We start from the raw sequence: 14,643 nt of genomic DNA, 5'->3' as shown, positions 1-14,643 counted from the left end.
AAAAGTGAATTAAAAAGAAAATATAAATTACCTCGGGTACTCTCTTTTTTGGAAGTTCACAGAGATCAAAACCACCCCTCACATAAAATCCTCCAAAATAAAAAAAGAAGATCAAGAAAACGTTAACACGCACAAAACAACGCATAGCAAGAGATGTTTTCAGTATACACAATCAATGAACCAATCTATAACAATGATATTCAACAAATCAAACTCCCTCAACTCCCATCCATTTCACAAAAATCACACGGTATCCGGTATCTGAATCTTCTGAACGCCAAAAGTATGCAACGACGAATTCTGGACGAACAAAACAATCCCACACTTAGCCAGATTAACTCCATCCCAAAGATCGAACTGGACCGAGCCAGTGATGCTCTTCTTGGCCGCGATGTCTTTGACCGAGGCCATCTTTTCGAGGCGGCGAACAACGTAGTCGTTTGCGAGCATGCGTCCCTTGTTCTCGCCGCTGACGCAGTCAGTGACGAGGCCGCTCTCGTAGAGGGCTACCATGATGTCGGCGCCAGTACTGTCAATCTTTGAGCGGAGGGCGCCGGTGAAGGAGATTTGGAGGGTTGTGGGTGATGGCTTGCTGAATGTTGCCTGTGGAATGCAAAAAAATGAAGAACAATTGCGTTATTAGAGGCCAGTCTTGGGATCAAATTGTTGGATTGTGTACTAATAATCAACCCTTAATTACGGTGGGTTTGGAATCTTTGGAGGGGATCGAAAAAAGGGGGAAAGAAGAAGAAGAACGAGAAGTGGGGACTCCTAATTTTTTTGAGTTTGACGACGCATGAGCGAAAGATTCATTCATTTGATTGATAAGAATCTCCCCCACAGAGCTATCTCTAGATAGTTGATTTAGCAAAATAAACTGCCATATGAAATCATTTTTATCCAAATTATTAATGCAATATTGAAGGTTTATATTTATTTTAGAAAAATTATAGCCTATCGGTAGATCTAACAATGTCCAGGATCTATATTAAATTGGATGCACATCTAAATTTGAAAGTTCAAAAGATACTCCTCCTCTCCCTGCGTAAACTTTAACTTCTGTGAAATGATAATTTGTTACTTATTTCATCCTTAATTGTTAAATAGTCCCTCGAATCTCAGTATTTATTATTAGTCCCTCAATTTTTTAATTCTCATAAATTCGTCTCTTTTATTAGGTGATATTATTTATGAAAGTGGAATGCCTATTAACTTTAATGGTAATAGAATTTTTCCATTATACCCCCATCGATAGTTAACAAAACAATTTAAAACCTTATTATCAACCATTTCATTACGGTTAAATTCACAACTATACTAGGAGAAAATCCCACGTGGAACATTCAGGGGCATTCGGGTAATGTTAGATATTGGGTTAATGCTTAACCCAACTAGAGTTAGAGAAATTAACAGAATTCCTCACAGAGAGGCTAAATTCAAGACAAATAAAGATTTAAGAAACTAATAAGCAAATATTAAGATTTGAGGGATTATTTGCGATTAAGATTGATTTAAAAGACGAATATGCAATTACCACAGAAGGAGTAGCAAGGGTGACCCATAATTTAATATATATATATATATTATATATATAAATATATATTATATTATATATATATGATATATATATAGAGATTAATGGGTATCCTTGTACATAGGGGGATTTCCTTCTATACGTCTGCTAAATATCACATGATTGACGACATTTTGGATGATCTCGCTCCGTTGAAATTGATCTACTATTCTAAAACCCCAACACACCAAGCTTGGGTGAACGCCGTCGTCGTTTTGACCCTTCATCCACATCATATCAAATTTTAACGGTTTTTGAATGAATAGAACTTTTCAACTGGCTCAGATGAGGGTCAAAGCGACGACGGATTCACCCCAAAACTTGTGTGTGGGTTTTAGAATATGTAGATCAATTTCAACGGAGCGATCATCAAATATCGGTCAGTTATGTGATTTTAGAGGCCATCATAGAGGAAATCGCCTCCTATGACAAGGATCCCATTAAATCTCATATATATATATATATAATATAAATATATATATATATATATATTATATATGAGTAAAATTGTGTCAACTTAGTGGACGTCACTAAGTTTCTTTAGCCATTGATGATCACGTTGATTGAGCTGCGTTTTGATGATCCGTTCCGTTATAACTGAATCTACATATTCTGGACCAACACACAGACGACACCAAATTTGGGGTAACCCGTGTGGTTTGATCCTCCGTCGAGCCCAGGTAAAAAATCATATTCACATTTGAAACGGCGTTAAAATTGATACGAGTGGTGAAGTGGTCAAACCATTGACGGACTTCACCCAAATTTGTGTGTTTGGGTTTTAGAATCTGTGATCAAGTGTAACGACAGCGCGATCATTCCACAAAAGTAGCTCAATTAAGTGATCATTCAATGGCTAAGAAACTATAGTGACAGTGCCACTTAAGTGACACCATATTTACTCTATATAATATATGTATTATATATGATATTATATATATATATAATATATATATATATATATATAATACCATTTTGGAGTACAGTGAGGAAAGAGAGGAGATTCTCTGCATCCAAGGACATACAGAGAATCTCGAACCGTAGAAAAGTATATATAGTTTGACTAGAAATCTCGTTGCTTTGTGTCTAGTTAACTACGAGCCAACATAACAGTTTCATTGATACAAACAAAGTTCTAACCTTTGTTTATGGCTTCTGGATCTCTCGTTCCAAATCCATCATTTGTCATGCTAGGGTTTCCGATTCAACGATTACAAAACAAATCAGTAGGTTTGTGCAGTACTCCAGCATTAAAATAACAAAGTAAAATAACCGCTGGCATGCGTAGGCGACGGCGTATCGAGCGGCCATCCCTAGCACCAGCGCGAGGCAATCGCATCGCTGCAGCTCGCTCGCGTCCGCACAGACACTGCCTGTCGGGCTGCCCGTTATAACAAACAACACGCTGCGGCGTGTACAGCGTGTGCCAACCCTCAGGCTGCTGGCCGAGCGTACCGCCTATCTCTGCCTCACACGCAGTCCACTGGGCTTCGACCGCAGATACGGAATCGCTTGCGCACCGCTCGTGTAATCCAAGTACTGCCACGTGGAACGCCGCAGCCACCGCCCCCTGCCGTGCCCACGTCGCCCTCCCCAGCCTCGTCGCCACCACTCCGCCTCCGCCGAGGTCCCGCACCCCTGCGACGAGAATAGCTCGACGAGACGGGTCCTGCCTTAGTTCTCCGACGGGCTGTCGGCGGTTTCGGAGGCGGCGTCGACGGATCTCGCCCGCGGCCGAAGCAGGAGAAGAGCCGGGCGCCATTCGGGAAGGAGAAGTCGACGGATCTGAGGATTGACTTGTTTCTATGGGGAGATTAATTCGATAGGAATTTATGAGGAAAAAGGAGAGTTTTTAGGTGAAGAGGGAGATCTCTGGTTAATTTTAGGGTAAGGATTAAGGAATAAAAGAGGCGGGTGAGGAGAGAGAAAGATGGCAGAGGTGGCGGGATACCGTCGCGAAAGGAAAGGCGTTGGGGGCACGTGGAGGGATGTGATTGGGTCCGGAAGGTGGGAGGAGGGGGCGTCGGTGTCGGTGTCGGTGAGAGAGAGAGAAAAAGAGAGAGGAGGAGGAGAGGTTACCTAACGGAGCTGACAACTTCGCGAAGAGAGCAACGTGCACAGCACAGCTGTGGTTTTGGTTAATTGTAGTTGTGTTGTTGGGGTCTTTCGGTTCAAATTTTCTATGGATTTTAATCCTGGTTTTAGTCGGCGTCGTGTCGGTTGCAGTGTTGTTGTTAGGTTTCAGATTTTTTTTCCCTTTTCTTTATTTTTTATTATTAAAAGAGCAGATATATACCCTATTACAACATCTTACATTTTCATAATATTGTAGATCACTCTGCTTCTGTAAGTATTTTTTATGAAGCTTTGGGTTGAGAAGAGTTTCATACATTGGGCTGCGATTGGTTTATCCAAGGTTTACTGATTGTCAAGCACATGACGTGGGGGAAAATGGCATCTTCTTTCTTTATCTGGATGTCATTATCAATTTCCAGAACAAAAACTACGGGGTGGATGATGAGCTTGAAGCGTGATTGTAGTCACGAACCTAAAGATGATCTTGATCTTTGGATTCGGCATAGCGGGGCTACTGCGGTGTAGGGAAGTATCAAAGATGCGCGTTGGGTTCGTGTACATTGTAAATTTCAGTTGCGGGTAAAGTCGTTTTACTTGCGCGGTAATTAATTGTACGTTTGTCGCGACCATTAGGATTTAGGAGGTTTAGTTACCTATTTTCAGATTTAAAATTTTCGCGAATTCTTGATGCAGTTACCTGTGTTTGTTCTAGGATATCACGGTTCTGACTTCTAATATAAGATTGAGCGCAATCAGACTCAAACTCCATTCAAGCTAGGCTGCATCTGTCTTACTCCAATTAATCTATGTAATTATAACTGGAGCTGTAAAAATGACTTCAGTTAAGGGCCTGTTCGGTTGTTTTCCGCAAAAAAACAAAGAAATCAGCAATGTACCACGAAAACAAATTCCCAGCATTTCAATGTGTTTTCTCAAATTTGAAGTATTATGTTCGTTTCAACATGGAAATCAAGGGATTGAAATCAAATTTCACATTTATTGTGTTCGTTTCAACTCTTTGCAATAAAGAAATGTATTGTCCTTTGTCATATTTATTGCATTTCACTTGTTCGTATTGCACAACCTCAAATATAGGAAACCAGCAATATAGTTCAATCGGTGAGCTTACCTCCCCAAAACCCAACTGAAACACCCAACGGTAAAAATTGTGCAACGGTCAAAAAACCACATCTCAAAACAGTGCACGCCAGGTTCATTTGTAACAATAATATTTTGCCAACTGAAACAATTTACCCCACCCCTGCACTTATATAGTTGGGATCAACTCAATCATCCTCAACATATTCTCTCATAAAATTGCAAGAAACCTGGGCAAAAATACTTGAGCATAGAGGCAATTAAAGCTGCGACATGGAAACAAGCCAAGACTCTCATGAATTAGCTGCAGAGATAACGTGCTACTGTAACATAACGACGCCACTAAAGCTTTGCAAAACAGGAGTAAACAAGGGCAAATACTTTTGGGACTGCGCCAACTATCCAAATAGGCAATGCCAGTATTTCAGGTGGGCAGAAGAGCATCATGATAACAGCAAGCGTAAGGTAAATTTTGAATGTCCCTCTCCTCAATCAGTTTTCCAAGTTAAAGATGTGGAAACCAAGCACTTGCGAAGAGTAGAATTAAAGCTTGCAAACCAACAAGTTGTTTACTTGAAGAAATGTATTGTTGTTTTAGGAATATTTAGTATTTTTCTTGTTGTCATAAACATTGTAATCTGCAGTTTAAAAATGTAATGCAAAAGTTTGAGAAGAATGCAGGGACTCATGTGTAAAGTCTGAGTTCAAATACACAACTGAACAGCTTGAGATGAAAATGATGCCGCAAATCCCACCATGCATATAGGTAACAAAAACATGTGATTAAACCAATAACACAAACTACAGTGCCAGAAACTCCCAAAGTGAGAACAAGAGGAATCACAAGCAATAGGTATCTGAAATCAAACATGATAGCAATGAAAGCATGACAAGCAAAGATATATATTTCAAAGTGTTAATAATCCAATTCAACAGCTTTATATTAAAAGCTTAAAGGTATTATATTCCAATGGTAAGAATGATAAATAAAGTTTGACAAATTGTGCTCAGATATATGTCTACATTATCATATATCCCACACCAGTAAACAATTGCACCACAATGTTGGCTGCATTCCTATACATGTTACTCCTTATCTCCGTAAATGTTTGGATTGCCTCGCCAAAACATTGCATGTACTATCTACTGGTGAAGAATATCAGGTAAAAGACAGTCATCATTGCACAAGTAAAACATGCATATAGGTAACAGCCCAAAAAAACCCAGCTCAGTAACAAAAATTAGTGCTCAAGTGTCAAGTCTGAGTTCAAATACACAACTGAACAGCTGGAGACGAAAATGATGCCGCAAATCCCACCATGCATATAGGTAACAGCCCAAGAAACCCAGCTCAGTAACAAAAAACATTGCATGTACTAACAGCCTAAAAAACCCAGCTCAGTAACAAAAAAACATTGCATGTACTATCTACTGGTGAAGAATATCAGGTAACAGACAGTCATCATTGCACAAGTAAAACATGCATATAGTTAACAGCCCATAAAAACCCAGCTCAGTAATAAAAAACAGTGCTCATGTGTCAAGTCTGAGTTCAAATACACAACTGAACAGCTGGAGATGAAAATGATGCCGCAAGTCCCAACATGCATATAGGTAACAGACCAAAAAACCCAGCTCAGTCACAAAAAAAGAGTGCTCATGTGTAAAGTCTGGGTTCAAATACACAACTGAACAGTTGGAGATGAAAATGATGCTGCAAATCCCACCATGCATATAGGTAACAGCCCAAAAAACCCAGCTCAGTCACAAAAAAGAGTGCTCATGTGTAAAGTCTGAGTTCAAATACACAACTGAACAGCTGGAGATGAAAATGATGCCGCAAATCCCACCATGCATATAGGTAACAGCCCAAAAAACAGTGCTCAGTAACAAAAAAGAGTGCTCATGTGTAAAGTCTGAGTTCAATTACACAACTGAAGAGCTTGAGATGAAAATGATGCCGCAAATCCCACCATGCATATAGGTAACAAAAACATGTGTGTAAACCAATAACACAAACTGCAGATGTTATGTGCCAAAAACTCCCAAAGTGAGAACAAGAGGAATCACAAGCACTAGGTATCTGAAATCAAACATGATAGCAATGAAAGCATGACAAGCAAAGATATATATTTCAAAGTGTTAATAATCCAATTCAACAGCTTTATATTAAAAATTGGTAAGGTATTATATTCCAATGGTGAGAATGATAAATAAAGTTTGACAAATTGTGCTCAGATATATGTCTACATTATCATATATCCCACACCAGTAAACAATTGCACCACAATGTTGGCTGCATTCCTATACATGTTACTCCTTATCTCATTACGTAAATGTTTGGATTGCCTAGCCAAAACATTGCATGTACTATCTACTGGTGAAGAATATCAGGTAAAAGACAGTCATCATTGCACAAGTAAAACATGCATATAGGTAAAAGCCCAAAAAACAGTGCTCAAGCTCTTCATCAACAAACAGTTATGCAAGTACAATGTAGCTATAACAACTTAAGGCTGTAATAAATGTTAAATGCCTGTGGCCAACAAGAACATGCCTCGCCTTGACATTGTTAAGCTACATGTAAGATGAAATGTAAAATTTGCATGACCTCATCATAGCACCATGCAATTAAAATGCAGATAGTGACAGCTTGTCATACCAGCTTGTGATAGCGATGAATGAGACACCTGCATATAATTGCATTAAACCAACGTTCACCTGAAATAAGGCAAAAAAAACAATGTCACTTGAAGTAAGAATTGACATGACTACAACGTAAGCAGCACTCATCATCATACATACGGTTGCATCATAATTCACAAACGTAGCTACAGAGCAACGTATCCAAAAAATATACATGCATACCCACCAACTAGCAGTTCTTACAAAATAACAACATCATTGTGCTCACAAAATTTTCAAAATATATATGTCCCAACCATCTCCATAATAACCCTGTAAATAACAATAGGTAAAGAGATGAGCGAGGATTATTTCCGATAGCTTACACGACCGTTTAACCACCAGATCAAACTACGTACCTGAATTGTCAAACTAGCTCCCCCCATCTTGCATTTTCTTGAAATTTTCCAACAAAGTTCTCTGGCCGAAGTCACTCTTCCCTATAAAATGCCTGGCCTTGGATTCATCCTAAAAAATGTGATCATAAAAAAGCTCAAGGAATTCTATTGTGTAAGTATCCTTGTGCTTGAAGATAGCTTTGGAAAATTTCTCTGTCCAGTGCAGATTAATAAGATTTAGAGAATGAGAAAAATGTTTAACTTCCTCAACCATTTGTTGCATGATCTCTTGCTGGTATGGGGCCTTCCTCCCTCTAGCCGAAGGGATTTTCTTCTGTTTGTCCTTGCTGGATGACCTAACATTGTTGTTTTCAGATTGATTATCTTCATCTGCTAAGTTGACTGAGTGCGGGGACTTTTGGGACATATGAATGCTAACATCCTCATCGTCATCACCTGCAAGGTTAATTGGCTCCTGACCCCCAAATTTCTCCATTGCTGCCTTAGCAAAGTTACCTCTTGCTTGATCATCCCCACAAATGATTGCTAGGTTCTTATAGTGCTTCAGAGGTTTATTAATGTATTCTTTTAGCTTGCTCTTATTTTTATCCTGCACGCATCAATATACAACATTTGACCAACGTGTAGGAGAAAGAATCAAAAGCCAAAAAATATTTTTCGATGGCATTTACCTCATTCCACGTATCAAAACTCTCAGGATCCAACATGATCGTTTGCGTTTCTTCATCCCAACCCGCCCCACTAATGTTACGAGCAGCCTGCATGTCTTGAAACCAAGAACGGATTATTTTCATATGGTTTACAACACTTTTCGCTTGAAAGGAAGTACCAAACTGGTTGTTCACTTCAGCGGCAGCCATTGCAAATGCATGTTGCTTAAAGTTTTTGTCTGGCTTAAGACCAGACTTGGCCAAATTTGCGAGGAAGGGTATGAGCACGTCATCATGTGCAGAGGTCCACCATCTGGTTGGGCCAACTTTTGCAGTTTCAAGCTCGAGTGGGATTTTTCTTTTCTTATGGGCAAGGGATTTGACTTTTCTTGGTGAACAAGCAGAAGTTGCTACTGCTTCATCCCTAGCAATTCTTTTGTTTTTTCGTGAATCAGAAGTAGTTCCTGTAATACTAGCTGGAGAATGAACTTGCCTGGATGAATTGGAGCCTTGAAAATTTTGTGGCAAAGGTGGTGGACTACTGAGCATGTGCATGTAAGATGAAATCGGGTGATGCAAAGGGAAAAAGTTACCATCGTAGTGAGGCACATTTGAAAAACCTGACGGTGATTGCACAAAGGGCGAGGATGACTGGAACATGGGATTGACACTTTGGGGAAAGCCAATGCTTGCAGGGAACTCATGAGATGTTGCTGGGGCCATTGAATTATTCTGTTCGGAGGATGATTTTTTACCCATTTCCTATATTTCAACAAATTCAGTTGCAAAAAAGTCATATGCGAGTCATAACAATTAATGACAAAGTGAAAACTATCCAATGATTGCAACAGATCAGATAACAACATCAGACAATTACAGATCTCATATGTAATAGATGACATTACAAGCATGTAGTAAGAAAGCTAGCAAGTAATATATTACCAATTGCATTACTGACCACAAATGGCATAGCAAGCAAAGAATAGTTGTAATCTTGCCTATTAAAATATATGATAGTGGGATAAGAATAATGTAATTTGTTGCCCCAAAATGATAAATAACAAACATACGACCACCCTACAAATGATAGGACAACAACAGAAACTAAGTGAATCATAAATAGATAAAGTCGCACAACAGAATTATAGTCTGCAAGATTTCTCATTAATAAGTTACACGACCAACTAACGTAAAATACTTATAAAAACCTCAGGACTACGGTAGCAAATCACAAGGCAGACTCGTGAGTGTCACCATGTCGATATTTACTACAATAATCAATCCTCATGTCCAATGCGATTTGATCTCTACGAGACCTCCACTCATCCTTTGAGGCGTTCTGTTCTCTTACTGTCTGGGACTGCGTGAAATTCATAACGTTGATTTCTTCATTAATTTCCTCTTCGACGTCTTCCTCTTCAATGTCATTGGTCTCATTGAGCAATTCATCCTCGGGATCAACTGTTGCAATGTAGTTATGGAGAACCATGCATGCCAGAACGATGTCAACTTGTGCGGGGAAAGGGTAGTGGGGTTTTGAGGTGAGAATCTTGAAACGATTCTTCAATTTACCGAAGGTAGCTTCAATCTTTGACCTCAAAGATGAATGTCTAAGATTGAATAGCTCCCTCCTATTTTGAGGTGTTCTCCCCGTAAATTCCTTTAGATGATAACGAACACCACGAATGGGGATATGAAACCCGGCTGGGTTGTGTAGCCCGCATCACACAAGTAATATTTTCCTACATATTACACAGTATTTTAATAAGATCTGTATAATGGAATAATTATTGAGGAATCACAATTTGAGTTAACAAGAATTTTACCAGGGTACACCCGTAAGCCATATGGTTGTGGTCTAGACAGAGCATCCTGAAGGATTCTATAGTCGTTAGCCGACCCCTTCCACCCAGCTAAAACATAAGTGAACAGTTTGTTTGGTGTACAAGCCGCGAGAATATTTCGTGTGACACCTTTTCGCCCTCTGAAACGCGATACAAGTGTAGCAGGTAGCATAGCATCCACATGTGTCCCATCTATCATACCTACGCAATCCTATGGACTACAACTTACTATGTTAAAGTAATTTATGGTTTGTTTAGAGAATTGTTTTGGAAAAATGGTAGAGTGGATGATATACCTTGAAAATTGGATAAAATGATGGGTTGCTTAGGATCTCTGGAGGTACTTCATTCGGTGCTTGTTTCATAAATCGGCCTTGTATGCACGAAATAGCTTGCAGCACTCTATTGAAGTATTTACTGACTGTATCCCCTGATCTTATGAACTGTGTTCTCATCGTACGATTTTTAGATTTATGTCCCAAAATATTCAAAGTTATGGCAAGTTGCTCCTCTACTGTTACATGCCTTGAGTCCTTTAAGAGATCGAGTTTCCTCATTAACGTTGCTAGTTTCATAAATACACCCGGGCGCATTCTAACAAAGTTTTGACAGCTATCACTATAACCGTGAAATATTCGTCTCATCAAATCGGCCCTAGTCTTTTCCCTCCTTAAGTTCTCATCACTTGGTCCAGACCGTATTGATCTACGACGACATTTAATTCTCCCCAAAAATGTAAAAATTATTACCATGACTGAAAATGCAGCACCAACACACATTCTTTTAACAACCTCTTCATCATCAAAATCACCATCCATCTACAATATTTAGGCCGCAGTTAAAATATGTAAATAAAAATCAAAAAAAAACTTTTCACTATCATTCTCTTTATATTTTTAGACAGGGCTGTGGTCTTTTAAATAACCAGTCAAGAGTAGACAAGTGAATAACTTCTGTGATTTGAACAAAATTAGAGAGAGAAATAAGTGATTAACCATCTTATTGAATACAAGCACAGACTTGAAAAATTCACAATTAATTAAAATTATCTTGTTTAATACAAGCTTTCAGATATTGGAAATAGACATGCTCAGGTTATGGTTAGGTTATAAGATCCGAAAAGCTCGATTATAGTTCCTTTGATATGCTTAAAAAGCTGATCTAAAACAGGGGCTGAAGGAAGTGTGTGAATTAGAGATAAAATTACGACTAGTAAAGGAACAAATTTCTTAAAAGCTGCAGTTGCAATGAACGAAAAAACCCCATAAATCACAAGGTTAATTTTTAAACTCTTAAAATTTGATGCATGTTACTTATTTATAGCAAATTTGCTCTTTGATGAAGGGATACCTTAAGGGAAAATTGGATCGAACCTCAAGCAGTTGAAGTTGATGGAATCCCCCTTCAAGGACTAAATCTACCAGATCAGGTGTAGATCTGGCTACGCCGCTCAAGTGGAAGAAGGTAAGAAGTAGAAATCACCCGAAATCCCCACCGTTGCTGCTAGATCTGGCTAAGATAACACAAACAACCCATGAATGGTCGCTAAGGGCTCATTTCCCAGTTTTCTCTTCCCCCGCCTTACAAAAAATTAGAGACAGAGCATTGGAGACGGCAAGAGGCGGAGTAATTGGGAAGACTGAAGAGAACGAAGAGGCGGTGAAGGAACCCTAACATTTCCCAGTTTTCTCTCCCCCCGCTTTGAAAAACACCCCCGCGATTTTTTTAATGGCCGTAGTGGACATTTCCGATCTGTTTTCACGCCAAATGTAGCTGAAAACAACATTTCCCAAAGTCCTACGTGGAACCCAATTTCAAGGCCCCATTTCTCTAAATCAGCTTGTGAAACGAACAGGTGAAGTGGAAATCACCCGAAACCTTGTTCCTATGTGGCAGCAACATTTGTTTTCAATTCCCTGTTTTTCACGTTTTTTTGGGGCAAACGAACAGGCCCTAAAACTATAGTTAAAACTCCATTTTGGGCTTCGTTTGTCTCTGTCGGCAATGCGAAGGCCTTGGGCCTAATCTTAAAACTTTGTTGTGTCTTTAAAATCTTTGACCCTGTCGGTTGTATAGGAAAAAGTCGTTCAAAACAATGTAAAGCCCAAAAGAATTTGTCATGAGAATAGAAGATGTCTCTTCTGATCGTTTCTACCGTTTGTGAGCAAATGAACGTAATCAGATTAAAACAATAGGAGAGAGAACACGAATGCAAGGCTTAGTAACTCCTTTTTTTTTCACAAGGAGACATCTACAAATGTAATATACAACAAACAATCCGTATACCCACCGCGGTATACTGCCAACATCTCCGAAAGTTCCTGGTGCAATCCCTCTGCCTAAGGTGGAATGCGGGAAGAGGAGGTAGGATCCACATACCCTGCATTTACTTGATAATGATCGGGGATTGAACCTGAGATTCGGTCTGGCATGCTTGTGTCTTTGCCAAAATTTCCTTGTATTAAAAAAAAGGAAAAAAGGCCCATTTAGATTATAATTGACAGGTAGATTATAACCCAAGTAGATTAGGGACTGTTTGGTTGTTGTTGGTAAAGTTGTGTATTTATGACATAACTTGGAAAGTTGTTGTCCACCTCATCAATTTCACTTTTATACTTTTCTTTGTTTGTTTTTTATTCCATTGGAATCATAAATTGCTTGTTTGTTTTGCAAATGAAACTTTAATTGTTTGTTTGGAAAGTGTAAAAAGTGGTCCCTACTCAAATGTTCATATTGGTTGGAATTATTTTTTATTATTTTTCCCTGATTTCAATGTCAGCTTTCTCCTAAAATCATGTCTTTTTGTTATGAAATCACTTTACAAGCCACATCAGCATATGAAATAACTTTACACTATTTTCACAACTACAAACAAACAATTGAAAGTGATGAAAGCTGACATTGGGACCCACTTTTTTACACTTTCCATCCTTTTACATGGTAAAAACATACAACCAAACAGCCCCTTATAATCCATAGTACCTGACATATGCTCTGAGTACAATGTCGTGATTGTGCCCCATTTTGCATTTTTGCAGGCCGGGTTCATAATGGGCCTACACACTGATTAAAAAGGCCTGTCACCGATTTTCTTACACTTTTGGCTCAGTCCGAGTTTAAATCTTAAAGGCCCATTGAGTGAGACCTAGCCCAATTAGGAATGAAGGTTAGATTTATTCCTCCAGCAAATACTTAGCATTTGATATTTCAAGGTTACATTTAAGTAAAACATTAGAGAATAAATATTAAAAATCTTATTATTATTTTTTCAAAAAAATTAGTAAACTTATACAGAAAATATATGTACAAAAAAAAACATGAGTGATGGATAAGATCAAAGTTAAACTTCCTAGTTTTTATCTTATTAAGTCCAAAATTATTAAAATTTTTAACAAATATATTGTTGATGTATGAAATCACACAGTCAAATGAAAGTAGATTAAGTTGACGGAGGTCCTCTAACTCTTCAAATATATGACTTTTTGAGCAAGCTGTACATTCTTACACAAGTAACAAATCGTAAGAGGGGCGATGTGTGATTCCCCGGTTTTTCATCCGACGATCAAGTCAGTGGATGACTTGTGTGGAGAAGTAAAGGGAACTGTAGTAATTCTTAAGTTCAGAGAATAGTGAAAAAAACTTACCATATAATGGAAAATAGTATCTCCTTTTATAGTAGTGGAAGGTGGGTAGGATGGTAACTTTGGCCAGGCATGGGTTAGCGGCCAAGTCAGCTTCAACTTTATAGGTTTCAGCCGAGGAGTGTAGGAGATGTTACTTCGGTTTAATGCGAAGTGATTTGGTATGTGCGGCGCCGATGTGGTCTGATGTGTCATAAATACTATTGGAGACAGAGGAATGATGGCGCCCATAATGCATTTAATGGCATTTATGGCGAGGTGATTGATCATTAGTGCATAAGAAGGGCTCGAGACGTTTCATTGCCTTTCTACTCGTCTGGTGGTCGATAAGTACCGCCTTTTGAGTCGCTCAGCAAGGTATTAGCCAATTAGTCGGCCGAGTTGAGTGGTTAAGTAGTCGACTTAGACGGGAGGTGACACGTAACGCCTTTCGGGTCGTCGACATGTGACTCCTTTCGAGTCGTCCTCGCAAGATATTGGTGTGTCAAGTCGACCAAATTGAGCCTCTAATTGACTTGATTATGCATAATGTTGGACACTTGTCTGCCATTGATTAATTTTTATTTTCCATCACTAAAACGGCTATAACATATATATATTTGAAGTAATTATTTGGCAAATATTTCCTAAAAGCAAAGAGTTTAAAATATTCCGCAAAATCAAGGGCTTTATAAAAAGCCCAATCCATAATACAGGTGCAATTGTTAGTTCTGGCCC

The 14,643-nt window shown here is 38.8% G+C and overlaps 1 pseudogene; it reads right to left on the bottom strand.

The window, feature by feature from the left end:
* On the bottom strand, nucleotides 10-7,818 carry LOC109834710 (annotated as a pseudogene).

The sequence above is a fragment of the Asparagus officinalis genome, chromosome 3 (assembly GCF_001876935.1).
Source record: "Asparagus officinalis chromosome 3, Aspof.V1, whole genome shotgun sequence".
NCBI lineage: Eukaryota > Viridiplantae > Streptophyta > Magnoliopsida > Asparagales > Asparagaceae > Asparagus > Asparagus officinalis.
The sequence above is the reverse complement of the archived record's forward strand: the minus strand, read 5'-3'. Positions and strand labels throughout refer to the sequence as shown.